At 46.6% G+C, this 21855-nt stretch overlaps 1 protein-coding gene across 1 annotated transcript in view; it reads left to right on the plus strand.

Moving 5' to 3' along the window:
• Positions 1-2655: 2655 nt before the first annotated feature.
• MYO18A (myosin XVIIIA) overlaps positions 2656-21855 on the plus strand; it is a 136299-nt gene continuing 117099 nt past the window's right edge. The window contains exons 1-3 of the mRNA XM_063706551.1: positions 2656-2860; positions 3618-3682; positions 14585-14663. The gene's annotated coding sequence lies outside the window, so the exon portion shown is untranslated. The remainder of the gene's footprint in view (positions 2861-3617; positions 3683-14584; positions 14664-21855) is intronic.

Here is a 21855-nt window from a genome sequence, read left to right on the forward strand (position 1 = left end):
GGACCCTCCGAGCCAACCCGTGTACCAGCTAAACTCCACCAAGTGACCTCAGTCAATGGCACAAGGAGTAAAAAAATTATCCAGCTGAGCCTTGCCCGGAAGATGCACTTACCAACACAATGTTTATCCTTGTTGACCAGGGAGTAGTCGCATGGCCATACCTAGCTGAAAAGAAGGCTGAAAAAAATAAAGTCTTTATTCTGGGCGGACATTGCCTAGGTGTAAATAAAAGTCCAGTTACTATAGAAGAAGAGGAATCTCATATTAGAGGAAGGTTAGCTCTGTCACAGCATGTGTGTGTGTGTGTGATGTAAAGTTTATATGTGTTTAGCACTGGAAAGTCATTCAATATTTGTTGGTTCTGTTACACAAATGAAGACCAGAGAGGTAGAGTGAGCTGCCCAAAGTCACACAGGAAGTGATAGTGCCCTGGGCCTTTAATATCAGCTCAGGAGCATCCAGGCAGTAGATGGACTAGGAATTTGCAGCTTCTGGTCCCAGGCCTGCCCTGTCACCTCCCAGGACTATACTCCTGGCACCTGTTCCACCTGGTGGTGGTGCCACCCACTTCCTTGTACCCACAGTCACTTCTGGGTGAATGAGGGGACCCTGGATTAGGGCAGTACTTTCCTAGCATCTTCCAGAAAAGAGGGAAGACAGGCAGGAGGTGGCTCCAGCCTAGAACCCTGGGCAGTGCTTCTGAGTGTGGGCTGGGAAGCCATTGACAGGTGGGCCAACCTGGCTGAAGGACCTACAGTTGGACCTTTTGATCCTTGGAAGGAAGATGGCTAGGTAAGACATAAGTCTTTCCTAGCCATCTTCCTGCTTCTGCATGGCAAAACCAGTTCACGCCAGCATTTCATCACATCCTCATCCAGGGAGGCACCCGTCCCATCTACTTGCTCATGGACAGCGGTTCCCGATGCTGGTGACTGGGCAGCCTGAGGAACACTGCCGAGTCTTGTGGTGCATCTGAACGGCGTGGCTCAGTGATTGGATGACCTCATGCAAGATGATTTTGCCCTCTGAGGATCAGCTTCCTCTTAAAATGAGGATCATAAGTGCCTTGTAGGATTTTTATGAGCATTAAATGAAATAATATTGGCCGGGCGTGGTGGCTCACACCTGTAATCCCAGCACTTTGGGAGGCTGAGCGGGCAGATCACCTGAGGTCAGGAGTTCGAGATCAGCCTGACCAACATGGTGAAACCCCGTCTCTACTAAAAATACAAAAATTAGCTGGGCATGGTGGTGGGCGCCTGTAATCCTGGCTACTCAGGAGGCTGAGGCAGGAGAATCACTTGAACCTCCAGGCGGAGGTTGCAGTAAGCCGAGATTGTGCCCCTGGACTCCAGCCTGGGTGACAGAGCAAGACTCCGTCTACAAAATAAAAATAAAAATAAAAATAAAAATAAAAAAATAAATAAATAATATAGGTAAAGCGCTTATCACAATGGCTGGCCATAACAAGCACTTAACACATATTAGCCATGATTATTATTGCTATTAAGTCCTGCCAGGCTCTAAGAAAAAGGAAATTGGAAGAAATAATAATAACAATAAGTTCAGATATGGTTATTGATTATTATTATTATTAGAGACAGAGTCTCACTCTGGAGTGAGGCTGGAGTGCAGTGGAGTAATCTTGGTTCACTGTAGCCTCAACCTTCTGGGCTCAAGTGATTCTCCCGCCTCAGCCTTCCGAGTAGCCGGGACCACAGGAGCACATCACCATGCCAGCTATTTTTTTTACTTTTTGTAGAAACAAGGTCTCATTTTGTTGGCCTTGAATTCCTGAGCTCATGTGATCCTTCCACCTTGGCCCCACAAAATGCTGGGATTACAGGAGTGAGCCATTGCGCCCGAACTTGATGTGATGTTTTGCAGACCTTACCCATTTTTTCCTTACTGGCATTTTAACACTTCATGGCCACCACTGGCCCCTTTTCTAGGAGCTGGACTGTCCTGTGCTCGTTGCCTCAGAAGATGATGCTGCAGAAATAAAGTTGCTTCCTGGCCTAGTTCTCCAGAAACCCAGCCTTTAGGGGAATGGAGAGGCTTCTGAACATCGGCCACATGGTCGAAGGAAATACCGTAAGTGAAAGCTGGGTGGGGTAGGTTTAAGGGGAGTGGGCTTCCCTTTAGAAACTAAAGAAGCTTCCTCCAGGCTGGTGGCAGAGGAAAAGCGATGACTATGTAGGTGGCCATGAGTTCCAGCAAGAAGAACTGTACTGTGTATTTGGGGCCACAGCCTAGGCGAGCAGAAAGAGAATGGCCCTATTGTAAGGTTGGGCAAATGGGAACTTGCCTCCCTGGAATCCTGGAACATCAAGGCTGGCATGAATGTGGTAAAAAAAAAAAAAAGCTACCAGAAGCCAGGCGTGGTGGCACAAATCTGTAGTCCCAACTACTCAGGAGACTGAGACGGGAGGATGGCTTTAGCCCAGGAGTTCAAGGATACAGTGAGCTGCAATCATGGCACTGCACTCCAGCCTGGGTGACAGAGCGAGATATTGTCTCTAAAACAAAAAACAAAAAACACCCATGTGTGAGCCAATGACTAGCTGAACAGTGGATGACACAATGATACTAATCAGCAGCAGATGACACAGAGGCAGAGTGCTTCCACCCCTGCCTTTGGACACTTCGAAAATTTCCTGGTGCAGAAGGAGGGTGAAACTAAAATTGACTGGGATTAAACTGAGTTATACAAAAGCTAATACCTATTTCCTATACCCTGCAGTTGAGGGTGGAGTCATTCCTGCTACACTTGTGTCAAGTACTGTATAATTTATGATGTGAAGCCATGGAGTTTGAGTCAACCCAGATCTGAGTTTGAATTCCAGCTGTGTGACCCAAGGTAAGTTACCTAACCTCTCTGTTCCTCAGTTTCCTCTGCTACAATGTGGGGATCCTAATATCAATCTCATAGATTTGGTAGGAGGATTTGAATAAGGAAAGGGATATAAAGTTTTTATGTGTTTAGCACTGGAAAGCCACTCAATATTTGTTGGTTCTCCTACACAAATGAGGACCAGAGATGTAGAGTGAGTTGCCCAAAGTCACACAGGAAGCCATAGAGCCCTAGGCCCTTGGTTTCAGGCTTGAATGCTGAGAGAGGTCAGGAAGGCCAGAGAAGCTGGGCAGGCTTTCTGGAGAAGGTGGCCCTCTCTTGGGAAGGTGCTCCTAAACTTCATTCCCAAGCTTTGCTGCCCCTTCCACCAAAATGGGAAAAAGAACGGCTTTGGGGAGGGATAAGCCACAGCTCCTGATTCACTCCTGCCAGTGTAGACCAAGATCTCTTGGGGGCCAGGTGGTTTCCAAGCCAGGCCTCATCTGCCCTTCCACATGGGTGACCACACAGGACCCTCAGGGCGTTCACACCTGTGGAGCAAATTTAACAAATCTGGCAGGCCATGGGCACAGCTAGGTCCTGAGTGCTGGCAGTGGGGGGATTCTCGTGGCTTCTGTTGTGCCGAGTGGGCAGGATTTTGAGCACGAGGGATGCCCATTGTGTCTCCCAGCTTTTGTCCCAGCTTTTTCTGAGTTTTCCTCCTGCAGGGCCCCCAAGGCCTGGGGATAAACAGCCCACATTCTGCACATTCCCTGCTTTGCAGTACCCCTAAGCAGGCGGCAGATTTATTTGGACCTCCAGCTCTCAGAGACAACTACTGCCTTTCAGGTAAGAGAATGGTGGGCCTGGCTCTGGGGGTTTCCAGAAGGCAGAACCATACTCAGAGGGATTTAAGATAGACTGAAGGAGCATCTTGCTGATGGGGAGGAGAATGAGGCTCTGGAGCAGGTTTTGTCTATGGGTTTGGTTCAAGTTTTTCTCTTTTTTTTTTTTGTCTTCTGGGATCATGAGATGTACAGGCCTTTCATGTCCTACCATCACTCCTTTGGAGGCTGCAGAGTACAAAGGGCATAGGCTTTGGAGACAGCAGACCTAGATTGAAATCCCAGCTCTGACATTCAGTTTTCTCATCCATAAAATGGGAAAAACTATATATAATTATATATATGGAATAACTATATATATCCTTATTGTAAATTCCATATAGCCATTCATTCAAAATGCTTTCATTGATTTTTGAGGAATACTTGTACCAGTAACCAACCTAAGGTTATGAATGATAGACAACTGTAGTTTTGACAGGAATGTTGGTTGATACTCTCATTTAAGTTAAGGAGGAAGATGAAAGTGAAACAATGAAAATTTTTGTCCTGAATTTCATTCCTTATTCAATGACGTGAGCAACCTCTTTGGTGAATCAGATAGTAGTTTACAAACACTGGAAGAATATTTCCTTGAATTCTTGTGCTATTCATAACGTAATGCTACAGACAAGACACACTATTAAGTTTAATCTACATAATTAACAATTTCTCCATCAGTTTTTTTTTTTTTTTTTTTTTTTGAGACAGAGTTTTGCTCTTGTTGCCCAGGCTGGAGTGCAAAGGTGCCATCTCAGCTCACTGTAACCTCCGCCTCCTGGGTTCAAGTGATTCTCCTTCCTCAGCCCCCCGAGTAGCTGGGATTATAGGCATGTGTCACCATGCCCGGCTGATTTTATATTTTTAATAGAGTTGGGGTTTCTCCATGTTGTTCAGGCTGATCTCGAGCTCCCGACCTCAGGTGATCTGCCCACCTCAGCCTCCCAAAGTGCTGGGATGACAGACGTGAGCCACCGTGCCCAGCCTCCATCAATATTTTAAGTCTCAACAATCAACGAAACAATAGATCAAGCCCTGTTTTGCAGTTTTGCTGATTTCCATACTCTTACCGTGGCCAAGTTCATGCTACCAATGTGACATCACTGAGCATGGAGTTGGGAGGAGATTTACAGCAGCACACCACAGTATTGCACTTCCGCCACACAGATGTAGTAGACATTAATAATCTCAAGAACATAGATAATAGGAAAGTGTAGTAAAATAATTAGGAAGTTATGAGTTTTGTTTTGAAGATAATTTATTTAATTGTAAGTTTATATAATTTAATTTTTTATAATGACTGTGCTTAACCGACTCTGAAAATTTGACAATCAGCTCTTGTGAAATGGTGCAAGCTGGCTGCAGCTCACCAGTGCTCAGGAGATAAGGTGTGTCTTGTAAATGGGAGAAGTTGGCAGGGTGTGGCTAAGGGAAATTGGGCAGCACCCCCTTTTCCTAAATGGGAAACCACTAACCAGGTCCCAAAAGCTATTGCCCATGATGTGTAGGGTTGTCAGATTATCCAATTTTCTTTCCCAGAAATCTGGGTTTTTATGTGATTCTCTTGATTTAAGAAAATTGGCAACAAGTGAAGACATTTTTGCAAACATAGAGCAAGCCAAACAAAACCTATTTGTGTGCAGAATGCAGCCTGTCGGCCCCCCTCTGCCTTCACACATGCCTCATGAACTCTCCTGTTAGGGACCCATTGAGCAGGGCCAGGACTAGGGTGAGGGGAGTGAGGCACTCACTTCAGTCATAGTACTCAATGGGATGCAAAAAACTCAGTAATCAAAATAAACAATATTTTAATGCCATATTAAAAAAAATTTTTAGGGGCGGGGTCTTTCTATGTTGCCCAGGCTGGATTCGAATTTCTAGGCTCACACAATCCTCCCACCTCAGCCTCCTGAGTAGCTGAGACTATAGGTGCACCCCACTGTGCCTGGCCAATGCCATATTTTTTAGCAATCAAATTAATGCAAAAAAAATCCATATTGAACGAAATAATATTTTCAATAAAGACAGAATCAGTAACAGTATCATGCCAGGGCACACTGGAGCCTGAGGCAAAAGGAAAAATCCATAATACTGATTTGGGACTAGGGGAGCTTAATGTGCACTTGTTAATGGAGCTTAATGGCACCATCAGTGCCATTCTCTGGCCCAGTGTTCTAGGGCTTTGGGGAGGGCAAGGATACATTCAGATGTGAAGCTGGGAAACTTCCTTCCAGGCCTTGGCTCTTCTTGAAGGCTTCTGTTTTCCATGTGGCTCTTAGGAAGGCCCAGAGAATGCTTGCTTAGCAACCTGCCCCAACCCCAGAAGATCTGAGTTTAGAAGGGGAGCGGAATCCATCCACAGTGGAGCTGATTTGCATGACAGGGCTTGTCATTGCTGAGGACCTGGGGAGTCACCACTCCCGACCCTGCAAGGTTCTTGCTGTGTGACTTTGTGCAGCTGACTGGAGCTTCACAATTTCCTAGGATATGGGGCCTATGTTTATTCTCCCTGACTTCCAGCCAGTCACAACATGTTGTTTATCCCTTGTGGAGTTTGACACTGTATTGTTTTTTCTTTTTCTTTTTTTTTTTTAATTGTACTTTAAGTTCTGGTATACATGGGCAGAACGTGCAGGTTTGTGACATAGGTACACATGTGCCCTGGTGGTTTACAGCTCCTACCAGCTCGTCATCTAGGTTTTAAGCCCCGCATGCATTAGGTATTTGTCCTAATGCTCTCCCTCCCCTTGCCCCCCACCCTGCGACAGGCCCCGTGTGTGATGTTCCCTTCCCTGTGTCCATGTGTTCTCATTGTTCAACTCCCTCTCATGAGTGAGAACATGCAGTGTTTGGTTTTCTGTTCCTGTGTTAGTTTGCTGAGAATGATGGCTTCCAGCTTCATCCATGTCCCTGCAAAGGACATGAACTCATTCCTTTTTTTTTTTTTTTTTTGAGATGGAGTCTCGCTTTGTCACCCAGGCTGGAGTGCAATGGTGCCATCTCGGCTCACTGCAACCGCCATCTCCCAGGTTCAAGTGATTCTCCTGCCTCAGCCTGCTGAAGGGCTGGGATTACAGGTGCCCACCACCATGCCCAGATAATTTTTGTATTTTTAGTAGAGATGGGGTTTCACTATAATGGCCAGGTTGGTCTCGAACTCCTGGCCTCAAGAGATCCCCCCGCCTTGGCTTCCCAAAGTGCTGGGATTACAGGCGTGAGCCACCGTGCCTGGCCGAGTTTTACATTTTACATCCTAGAATATAAAGGTCAATTCTTTTCTCCCCGGTTTCCAAGCAGAAAAACACTTGTTTAGCATATATCAGTGGTTCTCAAATAAGGGTGGGGGGAATTTTGTCCATCAGAAGACATTTGACAATAAAGGCATTTTTGGTTGTCGTGGCCAGGAGCAGGGGTGCTACTAGCATCTATCGAGTAGAGGCCAGGAATGCTGCTAACCCTCTACAATGCCCAGGGCAGTTCCCTACACTGTAGAATTATCTAGTCCAAAATGTCAATATGCTGAGGTTAAAGCTGAAGTTAGGAAACCCCGGCCTACAAAGATAGATCCCTGCCCCATTTTCAAAGTTCTCCTGGGAGACTATATTCTCTTCCATTGCCTTAAAGCTCTGGCAACCAGAAACTTCTAACTCATTCACTCCTCTTGTTATTTTATAACTTTTTTCCCTTCTAACTTCAAGAGAGATAGAAAACAAGCTCCTCAATCCCCACTCTCTTCTTGGGCTAACTGGCATTTCCCCCTTGCTATTCTATGCCTTGTTGATTTCTTTCTTTTCCACCCTTCTCCCACCAGGGCTCAAATCAAGAGAAGCAGGGTCTTAGTTCTGGCTTTTGGGGTTTGAGAATGAGCCCCAGCCTGTGCTCTGTGGAGAGGCAGGCCAGGGAGACAGGAGCTGACAAGGATGAGCAGGGAGCTCACCAGATGATTAATAAATATTTGAACCATTGGGGGCAGGTAGTTTCCTTTTGCCACCCCCTCCTGGATGTCTTTGCTTGGCCAGAAAAGAAGGCCAGGTGTGGTGGCTCATGCCTGTAATCCCAGCACTTTGGGAGACTGTGGCAAACGGATTGCTTGATCCCAGGAGCTCCAGACTAGCCTGGGCAACATGGTGAAACCCCTTCTTCATCAAAAAACACAAAAATTAGCTGGGTGTGGTGGCACAGCTACTTGGGAGGTTGAGGTGGGTGAATCATCTGAGTCCAGGGAGGTTGAGGCTGCAGTAAGCTGTGATCGCACCACTGCACTCCAGCCTGAGCAACAGAGTGAGATCCTATCTCAAAAAAAAAAAAAAAAAAAAAAGGGAAAGAAAATGCCCAGAACCTCCATCTCCCAAGTGCCTCCATCTCCCAGGTGCCTGCTGCCTGACCAAGGAGGCATACATAAACTTCCAGCCCTGCAGGAACTTCTGCTTCCTTAGTGGTGGTGGTGAGGAGTTTAAATACTCAGACTGGGGGTTTCTAGTATTTTCTTCCTGAAGAGTGAAGAGAAGGGGTTTGGGGCAGCAGGAGAGGAGCTGCTAAGAGCAATAATAATAGCTTCTATTTATCACTGAGCACCCCTACCAGGTGCCAGGTACTGAGGAAGGTCCTGCCCACCCCCCACCATTTGGTTATATAAGCTTTTTGGGTTTTTTGTTTTTTGTTTTTTGTTTTTTGTTTTTGAGACAGAGTCTCGCTCTGTTGCCCAGGCTGGAGTGCAGTGGTGTGATCTTGGCTCACTGCAACCTCTGCCTCCTGGGTTCAAGTGATTCTCATGCTTCAGCTTCACAAGTAGCTGGAATTACAGGCACGCACCACCATGCCCAGCTAATTTTTATATTTTTAGTAGAGATGAGGTTTCACCATGTTGGCCAGTCTGGTCTTGAACTCCTGACCTCAAGTGATCCACCCACCTCGGCCTCCCAAAGTGCTGGGATTACAGGCATGAGGCACCGCGCCCAGCCATTTTGGTTTTTTTTTTGAGAGAGTCACTCTGTAGCCCAGGCTGGAGTGCAATGGCACGATCTTGGCTCACTGCAACCTCCGCCTCCCAGGTTCAAGTGATTCTTGTGCCTCAGCCTCCCGGGTAGCTGGGACTACAGGCGTGCGCCACCATGCCTGGCTAATTTTTGCATTTTTAGTAGAGACAACGTTTCACCACGTTGGTCAGGCTGGTCTGGAACTCCTAACCTCAAGTGATCTGCCCACCTTGGCCTCCCAAAGTGCTGGGATTATAGTCATGAGCCACTGTGCCCGGCCAATTATATAAATTTTTTGTAGTAAAATATACATATAAAATTTACCATTCTGGCCGGGTGCGGTGGCTCATGCCTGTAATCCCAACACTTTGGGAGGCCAAGATGGGTGGATCACCAGAGATCAGGAGTTTGAGACCAGCCTGGCCAACATGGGGAAACCCCGTCTCTACTAAAAATACAAAAACTAACCAGGCAGGGTGGTGCGCGCGTGTAATTCCAGCTACTCGGGAGGCTGAGGCAGGAGAATCACTTGAATCCAGGAGACGGAGGTTGCAGTGAGCTGAGATCATACCACTGCACTCCAGCCTGGGCAACAGAGTGAGACTCTGTCTCAGTAAATAAATAAATAAATAAATAAATAAAACTAAAATTTGCCATTCTAGCCATTTTTAGGTGTACACTTCATTGGCATTAAGTATCTCCACAGTGTGGCACAGCTGTTATCACTCTCCACGCCCAGCACTTTCTCATCATCCCAAACTCTGCACCCATTAAATAATAACTCCCCATTCCCCCTCTCCTAGCCCCTGGGAACCTCTGTTTTACTTCCTGCCTCTATGAATTTTGGGCAGAGTTTTTAGTAATACATTATCTCTCATTGTCAATATGTCTTTGTCATTCTATGTTAAAAATCTCTACTTCACAGACAGGAAAACAGGCCCAGAGGAGTTAAGTAATTGGCCCCAAAGTCACACAACTAGCAAGTGACAGAACCAGGATTTGAACCCAGGTCTGTCTGGCTCCAAAGGCCAGAGAAAGGAGGGGCAAAGAGGGAGAATGGAGGAGCTGCCTGAAGTGAGGTACGGGTGAGGAATGGAGGAGGCTTGCATTTTCTTTCTTTCCCTTCCACGGACAGCTTGCTCAGGAACGCTGACTGGGTGTCCCTCTCTCTCTCTGACCTACCTAATTTAGGCCTGGAGCTTTGAATGAGAACAGGTGGGTTTTTTTCCTGCCTGGTGCCTCTGTTTCCCCAATTTCATCTGACATCCTTCCTAGCTGTGGTAAGGAGGAGCCAGCAGTGGGGGAAATTTGAACTCTGGGCTCTGAGTAAAATCTGGCAGAGCTTCCTCCGGAACCTCCCTCCTCTCAGGCCTTTCTGTTCCTGGACAAGTTGACCAGTGTGTGAGTCTATCTGAGCAGCTCCCTTGTGCTGGCTGCTCTGTAGGGCACAACAACAAGATAAGGCTTGATAACAGGGAATGAGGCCAGCCAGAATGTGCACAGGGATCCTGCATAGCAGTGAGCATAAGGAATTCAGGGATGCAGGCATTCGGGGTGGGTTGGAATAGTCAGGGGAGAATTCCTAGAGGAAGTGGGTCTCAAGAGGTGGGTAGGGTTGGGATGAAAGAAAAAGCAAAGAGTGTTCTTGGAGATGGGAATAATTCAGAAGACTTGGAGAGTACGCCTCTCTCTGGAGCTCTGGGAACCCCAATGATGGAGGAATTCTATCATATACCCATTCATTCTTTCACTCATTCATTTAATAAACATATATTAAACACCTACTTCATATTTAGAGTGGTGATGGCCGGGTGCGGTGGCTCACACCTATAATCTGCACTTTGGAAGGTCGAGGCGGGCGGATCGCTTGAGCCCAGGAGTTTGAGACCAGCCTGGGCAACACGGTGAAACCTCGTCTCTACAAAAAATACAAAAATTAGGCAGGCATGGTGATGCACGCCTATAGTTCCAGCTACTTGGGAGGCTGAGGTGGCAGACTGAGGTAGGAGGATCACTTGAACCTGTGAGGCAGAGGTTGTGGTGAGTCCAGATTGTGCCACTGCTTTCTAGCCTGAGTACAGAGTGAGACCTTATCTCGAAAAAGAATAAGAGTAGTGACAAATAAGATACAGTTTCTGCCATTGAATGATTCGCAGTCAAGTAATGGAGATAATTCTTATGTTTTAAATGAAATTTGTTTATAAATGGAAATTACAGACATTATGTTCAGCAGACAATGCACTAAGCAGGAGACCACCATGGGAATGGTCAGTCCTTTCTGGGATAGGATCAGGAAACTTCCTTGGAGAAGGTACTGCTTGAACTGAATGTTGGGAGGTAAGTAAGAATTGGCTGGAAGACAGTGGGGCTGGACAGGCAGAGGAAGAGTGTGAGTGACTGCTCAGGAGCATGAAGCTGTCTGCAGGTGTGTAGGGCTTCCAGGAATTCTGAGAGCTGAAGGGTAAGGAGGGCACAGATGGGGCTGGAGGTGTACGCAGAGACTAGATTAGAGAGGGTCTTACATGCCTTCTTGGGGAGTTAGGCTTTATCCCAAGGACAATGGAAGCCATTGGAGAGTTATTTATTTATTTATTTATTTATTTTTTCTGAGACAGGCTCTCATTCTGTCACCAAGGCTGGAGTGCAGTGGCATGATCTTGGCTCACTGCAACCTCCACCTCCCAGGCTCAAGTGATCCTCCCACCTCAGCCTCCCAAGTAGCTGCGATTACAGGCATGCACCACCACACCCAGCTACTTTTTGTATTTTTTGTAGAGACGGGGTTTCACTGTGTTGCCCAGACTGGTCTCAACTTGTGAGATCAAGTGATACACCCACCTTGGCCTTCCAAAGAGTTGGAATTACAGGCGTGAGCCTTTGCATGCGGCTGAGTTTTAATGAGGGAGATGAAACCATATGCATAACCAGATATGCATTTTAGGAATGCAGCCATTTAGCCAGGTGTGGTGGCACGTGCCTGTAGCCCCAGCTACTCAGGAGGCTGAGGCAGGAGAATCGCTTGAACCCAGGAGGTGAGGTTACGGTGAGCTGAGATCACACCACTGCTCTCCAGCCTGGGTGACAGAGCAAGACTCCATCTCAAAAAAAAAAAAAAAATCTATAGGAATGCAGCCATTTGAGGGTAGATCAAAGGGACAAAACTGGAGGCAGAGCAAGTTACTAGAAGGTTAGTGTAATAATGCCGGCAAGAGAAAGGGGAAGGTCTGGACTAAGTCTATGCCATGGACTGATGAGAAGGCAGTGGGTGTGAGAGATATTAAGGAAGTAGTACTGTGGGGACTTGGTTACCAATTAGATGAGGAGAAGCGAGAGGGAGAAATGATGGATAATGATCAGGATTTGGGCAACTTGGATGATGGTGCCATTCGCCAAGACAGGAAGAGGAGTAGCTTTGGAGGAGAGATAATAATACTTAATATTAATGAAGTACTTACCATGTGCCAAGCACTTTTCTAAGTCCTTTACACACATTAACTCAAGTAACCCATACAACTAACTCTATGAGGTAAATCCCCTTAGAATCTCCATTACACAGATGAAGAAATAGAAGCATAGAGAGTTTAAGCAACTTGCTCGAGGTTACACAGCTCTGGGTGTCTAAGTCCGAGTTCATAGCCACTATAACACTCCTTTCCAGGAGAGTAAGTTTTGTTTGTTTGTTTTGAGAAAGAGTCTCACTCTGTCACCCAGGCTGGAGTGAAGTGGCACGATCTCGGCTCACTGCAACCTCTGTCTCCCAGGTTCAAGTGATTCTCCTGCCCCAGCCTCCTGAGTAGCTGCGATTACAGGCACCTGCCACGACACCCAGCTAGTTTTTGTATTTTTAGTAGAGCTGGGGTTTCACCATGTTGGCCAGGCTGATCTCAAAAACTCCTGACCTCAGACGATCCGCCTGCCTCAGCCTCCCAAAGTGCTGGAATTACAGACGTGAGCCACCACACCCGGCCCAGGAGAATACGTTTAATGTGAGTTGGAAATGCCTGTGGCCATCCTAGTGGACTGCATCCTCCAGGACCAGTAAGAGGCTTAAAGTATCCTGAGGAACATTAATGTCTACAGAGTGGAGAGAAGAACAGCACATTGACTCAAACGGAGCAGCCAGGGAGATAAGAGTCAAGACAACTTGGCTTCCTGAAAGTTAAGGAGGAAGAAGGAAGGGTCTCAGTAGGATCTCCAGGATTCTGTTTAGGAGGGAGTTAGGGAAGGCAATCAGTTACAGGGAAGGCTGGGGTCTGGTCTTTACCCTGAGTTTGTATAGTAAGCATGCTACGTACTGCTGTGGCTACGTACTGTGTCAGCTGGGTGCAGTGGCTCACGACCGTAATCCCAGCACTTTGGGAGGCTGAGGTGGGAGGATAGCTTGAGGCCAGGAGTTTGAGACCAGCCTGAGTGAGATAAGAAGACTCCCTCAAGCCTCTACAAAATATATATATAATATATATATAAATATATAATATATATAATATATATTATATATAATATATATATAATATATATAATATATATTATATATAATATATATATAATATATATATTATATATATTATATATTATATATATTATATATATAATATATATATTATATATATTATATATTAATATTATAATATATAATAATATATATATAATATATATTATATAATATATAATATATATATATTTATATATATACACACACACACACACACACACACACACACATATTTTCTGAGATGGAGTCTCACTCTGTCACCCAGGCTGGAGTACAGTGGCATGATGAGCTCGGCTCACTGCAGCCTCCGCTTACTGGATTCAAGCGATTTTCCTGCCTCAGCCTCCCGAGTAGCTGGGACTACAAGGCATGCGCCACCACGCCTGGCTAATTTTTGTATTTTTAGTAGAGTCAGGAGTTGGGGTTTTGCCATGTTGGCCAGGCAGTCTTGAATTCCTGGCCTCAAGTTATCTGCATGCCTCAGCCTCCCAAAGTGCTGGGGTTACAGGCATGAGCCACGGTGCCCAGCAATTTTTTTTTTAATTAGCTGGGCATGTGGGACACACCTGTAGTCCTAGCTACTCAGGAGGCTGAGGCAGGAGGATCACTTCCGCCTAGGAGTTTGAGGTTACAGTGAACTATGTTCATGTTACTGCACTCCAGCCTGGGTGACAGAGTAAGACCCTGTCTCTAAAAAAATACAATAAATAAATAAACTACATGTTTATTTGAGAGGCAGAAGGGAGAGTGTTGACAGAAATAGTGGGTGTAAATGCCCCACAAGCTATACCCTTGGGAATTTTTTCAGTAATTCTCAGGGTCAGAAGCTGCAGAAATGTAAAGTAAAATGAGATTGTTGCAGTATGAGGCCTTAAGGAGAATCCACTGGACAGAGACAGGAGGATGTAAGGCCTGTCTCTTTCAAACCCTGACATAGTAGTCAAAAAACATGTTACCCTGGACTCGGAAGAAACACAATCTAGGTCATGAATTTCTACCGTGGCATCTTGGGAGAAATATGCCTGGTACTACGTCGATCTGAAGAAAATGCCAAGACAGTTGGGAGGCCCGAAAACCTGTTGAGTTAGGAAGAGTTCAGTGGAAGCCTAACTGTAATAGAAGTGTGCAGCCTGTCCTGGTGAATGTTGGGCTGCGTTGGGCTCCTTCTGGGAGTCACTGCTTCCATCTTTTCTTCTGCAGTGTCCTTTTCTCTGCCAGCTTGTTCTTCCCATCCTTGTCAGGCAGCGAGTGGCATGCCTGGGCGTCAGGCACAGATGGAGCTGGAGCTCTTGCTGTGGGCCAGAAATAGCTTTGCAAATATCTGGCTGTGGGGGCATTATGTTTTCATCCCCTTCCCTTCCTGTCCCCTCACTTCAATTTCTTGTGATTTCTGTGTCCACAGAAATCACAAGATGAGCGACTGGTCATTCCTGGGCTGGCTCCTGACCCGAGTGCAGAACGATTCCACCGTGGTTGGCAAGGTATGGCTCACTGTCCTGGTCTTACACATCCTGCTTGTCGCCCTGCTGGGAAATGCTGTCTGTGGGATGAGCACTGCAAGTTCATCTGCAATACCCTGCGGCCTGGCTGCACCAATGACCACTTCTCCCACTTCCGCTGGGGCTTTCCAGATTGTGCTGGTGGCCGTACCCTCCATCTTCTTTGTTGTCTGTGTGCTGCACTAGATGGTGAAGGGGAGACAGTGGATGTGGAGAGGGGGTACCTGCTGGAAACCGTGCAAGAGCTGGCAGCTGGAGGGGCTCTCCCTGGACCCAGGCTGGGGCCCCTTGGGGCTTCTTTCTTTCTAGAGGGGCAGCTCTTAGTAGGAGAGGAGGTTTTTCCCCAAATGCCTTGGGGCTGCCACCTGGTACCCCAGCCTGCAGGGTCCCGGCTGTCTGCACTGCCCACGTGGTGCTGCGGGCCTGCATGGAGCTGGCCTTCCTGGTGGGGTCTACTCTCTGGGTGTGATGTGCCATGGTTGCTTCACTGCCACTCCTCCCCTGTCCCTCCAGTCCTGACTGCTTTGTGTCCAGAGCCATGAGGAAGAAAATCTTCCTGAACTTCATGTGCAGGTGGGGTTGGGCTGCTTCCTCCTGAACCCAATGGAGTTGTGCTACCTGGGCTGGGTCTTCCCTTGCCAGGCACGCTCTGTGGCCTGCGCCAGCTAGTGCTACTTCTGCTCCACTGTGATGAGGAAGGACCGTGCTCCAGGTGCCCTCCTGCTGGTGAGTGCCCCGGCAGTGCAGGCCCCAGCACCGCACGCCCCATGCTCACTGCCCGGTGGTGAGAAGCAGCTGGCTTAGGGTAGCAGCAGAAACCTGACACTCCCCCCCAACAATGCCACTCAGCAAAAAAATCCTGCCATCCTGCTTGGTCTTTGAGGGTGGGGAATGTGGAGTGGGAGTGGAAAACCCTGCTTCTTCCTGAAGACGTTACCTCAGCAGACAGTTTAGTGAAGTGATGAAGAGTGAGGCCTCTGGAACCCAGGTTCAAATCCCAGCTCTGCCATTTACCAGCGGTGTAACCTCAGACAAATTGCTTAACTTCTCTGTACCCCAGTTTCTCTACCTGAAAAACGGAAATCGTAATAGATCCTCACTCCTACTTCATAGGAATGCTGTGAGGGTGAAATGAGTTTATACATGTAAAGTGCTTATAGATAGTAGCTGGTAACAAACGTTAGCCATTTGTATTAACCTCAGCTGCCTACAGCGTTGCTTTTGCTTGCCTAGCTTCCTGGGCCACCCACAATCGTGGAATCTATTGTCAATTCCTCCCTCAGTTGCTCTTACGGCTGTTGGAAGCCAAGTCCCCACACATTCTTCCTTGCAAGTCTCTCCTACACCTGTCCCCTCTGTTGGGTCCCCAAGTCATCTTCCTTGTTCAAGTTTGTATTCTCGGCCCCCTGCACTGCTGTTGCTGAACCTGCCAGGCACCTCTCTGCCTGCACTGCCCTTCCCTCCATTCCAACATACACCTGCCTCGCTGTGGAATCTCCTTGAATTAATTACTTAAAGTCCCTATGCCTGGAAACCAGCATCTTCCATGAGCCAGCCTGGACCTCCTTTTCTAGCCGGATCACCTACTTTTTCCAAAGAAGCCCTCCATTCTAGCCACACCAGGAGCTGTGCCTGGGGCTCCCTCCCCTCCCTTCACAGGCTCCCTCCCCTACCTCCCACCCTTTGCTTGTGTTCCCTCCAGGGGACCTCTGACCTCTGACGTGGGAGGCTTCAGGACTAAGTTCGAATCCTGCCCCGCCACTTGGTGGTTGTGTGAGCTTGCGTAAGCTACTTGGTCTTCTGGTGATCAGTTTCCTGCTGTGTCAGAAGAGACTAATCATACTTTCTTCACAGGGTCATTGTGAGGATTAAACAAGATACTCTGAGTAAAGTGCAAGGCACACAATGTTCATCAATGAGTAGTAGATGCCATGATTATCACCTACATTCTACTATTATTGCTCAGATACTACCTTTTTTCTGTGCAACGTTCCTTGACCACTCCTCTGATTTTTTTCCTCTATGCCTCCAAGGCAATTTCACTTAACAATTAGTCACGCAGTATTTTGTGACTTCCCCTTTACTGTGGTCTTCAGCAGTTATTTAAATCCCATCCTGCTGTGTAACTTTGCACATGTCTCTCATCGGTCTTTCATCTCAGTTGCAAGGAGGGGTGGTGACGATGTGCTTCGCAGGAAGAGGACACACGCTTCTGCTCCCAGCTTAGCACTTTGCGTGGAATAGGAGCTCAACTCATATATGCCGATTTAATTAATTTTGAAATCTTTAGGCTACAATTAGAACTGAGTCCAGACTGAGCTGTACTTGAGGCATGTCAGAAAAGCAGAGTGACAGACATTCCTCCAGTGTCTTCCACAACTTGGGCCGATTTCTAACAATCCTTTAACAACTAAAAAAGTTCCTTGCAGGGTCTAATTTGAGTCCTGCTTGCTGCAATTGAAGCTGCTTTTCAGCCTCAGATTATTGATGTCTAGGTCCTAAAAAGTGTGTGTGGTGGGGGCAGCAGGTGCAGTGGCTCACGCCTGTAATCCCAGCACTTTGGGAGGCCAAGGCGGGCAGTTGCCTGAAGTTGGGAGTTTGAGACCAGCCTGGCTAACATGGTGAAACCCCGTCTCTACTAAAAATAAAAAAAATTAGCCAGGCATAGTGGTGCACGCCTGTAGTCTCTGCTACTCAGGAGGCTGAGGCAGGAGAATCACTTGAATCCAGGAGGCGGAGGTTGCAGTGAGCCGAGATCACACCTCTGAACTCCAGCTTGGGAGACACAGCAAGACTCCATCTCAAAAAAAAAAAAAAAAAAAGTGAGGGAGACAATATCTAGGATAATTGGAGATGTAAACCTCCTGTGACCCAGCAATTCTATTCCTAAATATATGCACCAGAAAATATCTTGCACAGTGAGCACCTGAAGATATGTCTCACAATGTTCATAGCAGCATTATTTTGCAATAGCAAAAACCAGAAACAACCATGAATATTTATCAACAGAAGAATAGACAGACTGTGTTATATTCACATCATGGAATATTATACAACAGTGAAATGAATAAATTAGAGCTAATCATATTAATAGGAATCTTTCTTTTTTATTTTGTTATTCTTTTTTTTTAATAATAGGAATCTTTCAATGATGAGCAAAAACAGCAGGTTTCAGAAGAGTAATGACAGTGTGGTATTATTTTTACAAACTAGGTAAAATAATATTTTATATTGTTTGAGGATATATGCTATGTAATAAAAGCATATGGAAGTGCATGGAAATAACAAACATCCAATTCAGAATAGTGGTTGCCGCTGGGAAGGGGGAGGATAATGCAGGGTGGTACTGAGTGTTCAAACTGAGTTTGAGTAATTCTTTCTTTCTTTCTTTACCTCCCTCCCTCCTTCCCTCCCTCCCTTCCTTCCTTTCTTCCTTCCTTTGTTCCTTTTTTTGGGACGGAGTTTCGCTCTTGTTGCCTAGGCTGGAGTGCAATGGTGCGATCTCAGCTCACCGCAACCTCCGCCTCCTGGGTTCAAGCGATTCTCCTGCCTCAGCCTCCCAAGTAGCTGGAATTACAGGCACGCGCCACCAAGCTGGCTAATTTTGTATTTCTAGTAGAGACAGGGTTTCTCCATGTTGGCCAGGCTGGTCTTGAACTCCTGACCTCAAGTGATCTGCCCGTCTCGGCCTCCCAAAGTGCTGGGATTACAGGCGTGAGCTACTGCACCCAGCTATTGTTTAATTTTTTAATTTTTTGTAGAGATGGGGTCTCCCTATGTGCCCAGGCTCATCTTGAACTCCTGAGATCAAGTGATCCTCCTGCCTTGGCCTCCTAAAGTGCTGGGATTATAGGTGTGAGCCACCGCACCCAGCCCAAATAGATTTCTATGTAGAGCCATTTTCCAAGGAAAGAATAATGGAGACATAACCTGGTTTTGTTCATTCTGTCTCTGCTGGGAGGATTATAGCCCCCCTCTATAAGTGGGAACTCTGAGCTGGAGACAGGTGACAGGATTTGCTGGATGCTATGTGGGAAATCAGGAGACCCTGCTGGTTACTCTTTCTTTGGAACAAACTGGATTTGTGGAAATTACTTGTGGTTTTAGAGACATTGAGACTTGAGTTTTAATCCTGCCTCTGACATTATCTATAATAGCTGTGTGGTCTTGGCCAATCTCTGACCTTTTAAAGCCTCAGTTCCTCATTTAAATAGGAAAATAACAACATCGAGTTTGCAGAGTTGTTGGAAGGATTAAAATGGGAGTGGTCCACCTTGCTCTGGTTTGGTACATGGTGGAAATATAGCTCAGGTCCTTTTTCCCATGCTCATAATCAGCTAGTCAGTGACCTTCTTCTCCTGGGCCCCGTCTGTTCTCAGGGAATTTAGCCAGCTCTTCTCCGTGACTATAATCAGGGCTCTTGACTGAAGGGAAAGCCACTTTCCATGTAATTTTGACATCTTGTGCCATGGAAATAATTAATACATTTATTGTCTTAATACATCTATTAATTAAGCAAATAACTACTGGTCAGTATAATATGGTAATCAAACTTTAGGCTTCAGGGTCAGAGATCTGAGTGCTAGTCTTGGCTATGCATTTACTAGCTGTGTGACCTGGGCAAGTTACTTCTACTGTCTACGCCTCATTTCCTCATCTGTATAATGGGGATAACAGTGCCTACCTCCATGGGCTTTGCTGAGAGTATTAAATGAGAACACACATATGGTGTTTAGCAGTAGCTATTATTACCCTATCATAATCCCAGCAATGTGCTTGGGACTAGGGGGAGGAAGAAGTATAAATAAGACTGGTTTTGAAGCATCACAGTCAAAAGACATGATGACAAATAAATACCATATATGTTCATAGAATGATAAATGTAGTAAAAGAGACAGAAAGTGCTGGAGTCGGTGAGGGATAACCAACTCCTCCTGAAGGGGTTGTGGGGCAGCTCCACAGAGAAGCTAACATTTGGAATAGACCTTGAAGAACTAGTGGACTCCCTCAACTTGGGAGATGGGGAAGGATGTTTCAAATGGAGGGGGCAGCACATACAAAGGCATGGTGCTATGTTCTGGGGAGAGCAAGGCATTTCCCATGGCTGCTGCATGTAAAAAGTCTTTTGGGTTATGCTAAGAAGTTTGGATTCTGCTGGGCATGGTGGCTCACACCTGTAATCCCAGCACTTTGGGAGGCCTAGGCAGGCAGATCACTTGAGCCCAGGAGTTTGAGACCAGCCTGGGCAGCATGGTACAACCCCGTCTCTACAAAAAATACAAAAATTAGCTGGGAGTGGTGGCATACACCTGTGGTCCCGGCTACTTGAGAGGCTGAGGTGGGAGGACAACTTGAACCCAGGAGGCGGAGGTTGCAGTGAACCAAGATTGCACCATTGCACTCCAGCCTGGGTGACAGAGCCAGACCCTATCTCAAAAAAAAGAAAGAAAAAGAAGCTTGGATTCTATTCCCTAGGCCAGGGGTCAGCAAACTACTGCTCTTGGGTCAAACAAAGAGAGAGGTGGCTGTTATGCTACATGTTTTTGTAAATAAAGTTTTTTTGTTTTTGTTTTTGTTTACTTTTGAGACAGCCTCTTACTCTGTGGCCCAGGCTGGAGTGCAGTGGCATGATCTTGACTCACTGCAACCTCCGACTCCCGGGCTCAGGTAATCCTTCCACCTCAGCCTCCCGAATAGCTGGGAGCAGAGGCACACACCACCACACCTGGCTGAGTAAATAAAGTTTGACTGGACCACAGCCATGCCCATTCATTTATGTATTGCTTTTGTGCCACAATAAGAGTTGAGTAGTTGAGACAGAGACCATCTGGTCCCCAAAGCGTAAACTATTTACCATCAAGTCCTTTACAGAAAGTGTGCTGACCCCTGAGCTGGGCCATTGGGAACCTTTGAGGAATCCCAAGCCAAGAAGTGACATGATCATATTTGTATTATGGAAAGACAACTCTGGCAGCCACATGGAGGACCAGTTAGAGGGGATGAAGTGGAAGCAGGTGACCACGAGAAGGCCGTTGCTATTGTCCAGCTAAGAGTTGACAAGGCCTGAATTGAGGCGATGGCAGTGGGAATGAATGGCTGATGGAGATCTGAGAGATTTTTGTTGTTGTTGTTTGAGGTGGAGTCTCGCTCTGTCACCCAGGCTGGAGTGCAGTGGCATGATCTTAGCTCATTGCAATCTCCACCTCCAGGGTTCAAGCGATTCTTGTGCCTCAGCCTCCGGAGTAGCTAAGATTACAGGTATGCACCACCACACTTAGCTAATTTTTAGTCGAGACAGGGTTTCACCATGTTGGTCAGGCTGGTCTCAAATTCCTGACCTCAAGTGATCTGCCTGCCTCGGCCTCCCTAAGTGTTGGGATTACAGGCGTGAGCCACTGCACCCAACCTAGATTTGAGAGATATTTAGGGATTAGATCAGTAGGACTTGGTGCCTGAGGATGGTGGCTGAAGGAGAGGAAGGAGGCAGGGAAAGTGGACTTCTGGCCCCGGCAAAAGAGGGTTAGGGTTATTAACCAAAAGGAAAAACTCTGTGGTGAAGGTTGTACATTTCCCTTTGGATACAGCTTGGGGTATTTGTAAGTGATAGTGGAAATACCAGGCTGGCCTCTAGAGTAATGTCTGCGTGGAGATTTGGGAGTTATCCACTGTGTGGGAGGTGTTTAGGAGTCCTGAGAATGAACAAGATCTCCCAAGGAGGGAGTGTAGGATCATAAGAGCAAAAGGCAAAGGAAGAAATCCTGAGAAGTGTCAGCAATGAAAGTCAAACAGAGGAAGTATATCTAGCCAGGAGATCCATAAGTACTTCTGGAGGCCAAGTTCTAGAAGGAAGGCAGGTCGAATAGGCATTGACTAGCAGGCCAGGGAGGCAGGCTCTAGAATTAGCAATTGGGCAGTTACTGCTTGGGTGACCAACTCACACCCAGAACTTTCTCAGTTTTAGCACTGAAAACTCCCATCCTGGGAATGCCCTCAGTCTCGGGCAAACCAGCAGAGTTGGTCACCCTACTGCTGACCTTACCATGAGTGATGTCAAGAAAAGTTTAGCTTGCAAAGAGCTAGCTTCTGAAGGTATCAATTTTCCTTAAAGTTGATGACCTAAGTCCTAAGTTGAACCTTTTTTTTTTTTTTTTTTGAGACAGCGTCTTGCTCTGTC

This window comes from Gorilla gorilla, chromosome 4 (genome assembly GCF_029281585.2).
Source record: "Gorilla gorilla gorilla isolate KB3781 chromosome 4, NHGRI_mGorGor1-v2.1_pri, whole genome shotgun sequence".
NCBI lineage: Eukaryota > Metazoa > Chordata > Mammalia > Primates > Hominidae > Gorilla > Gorilla gorilla.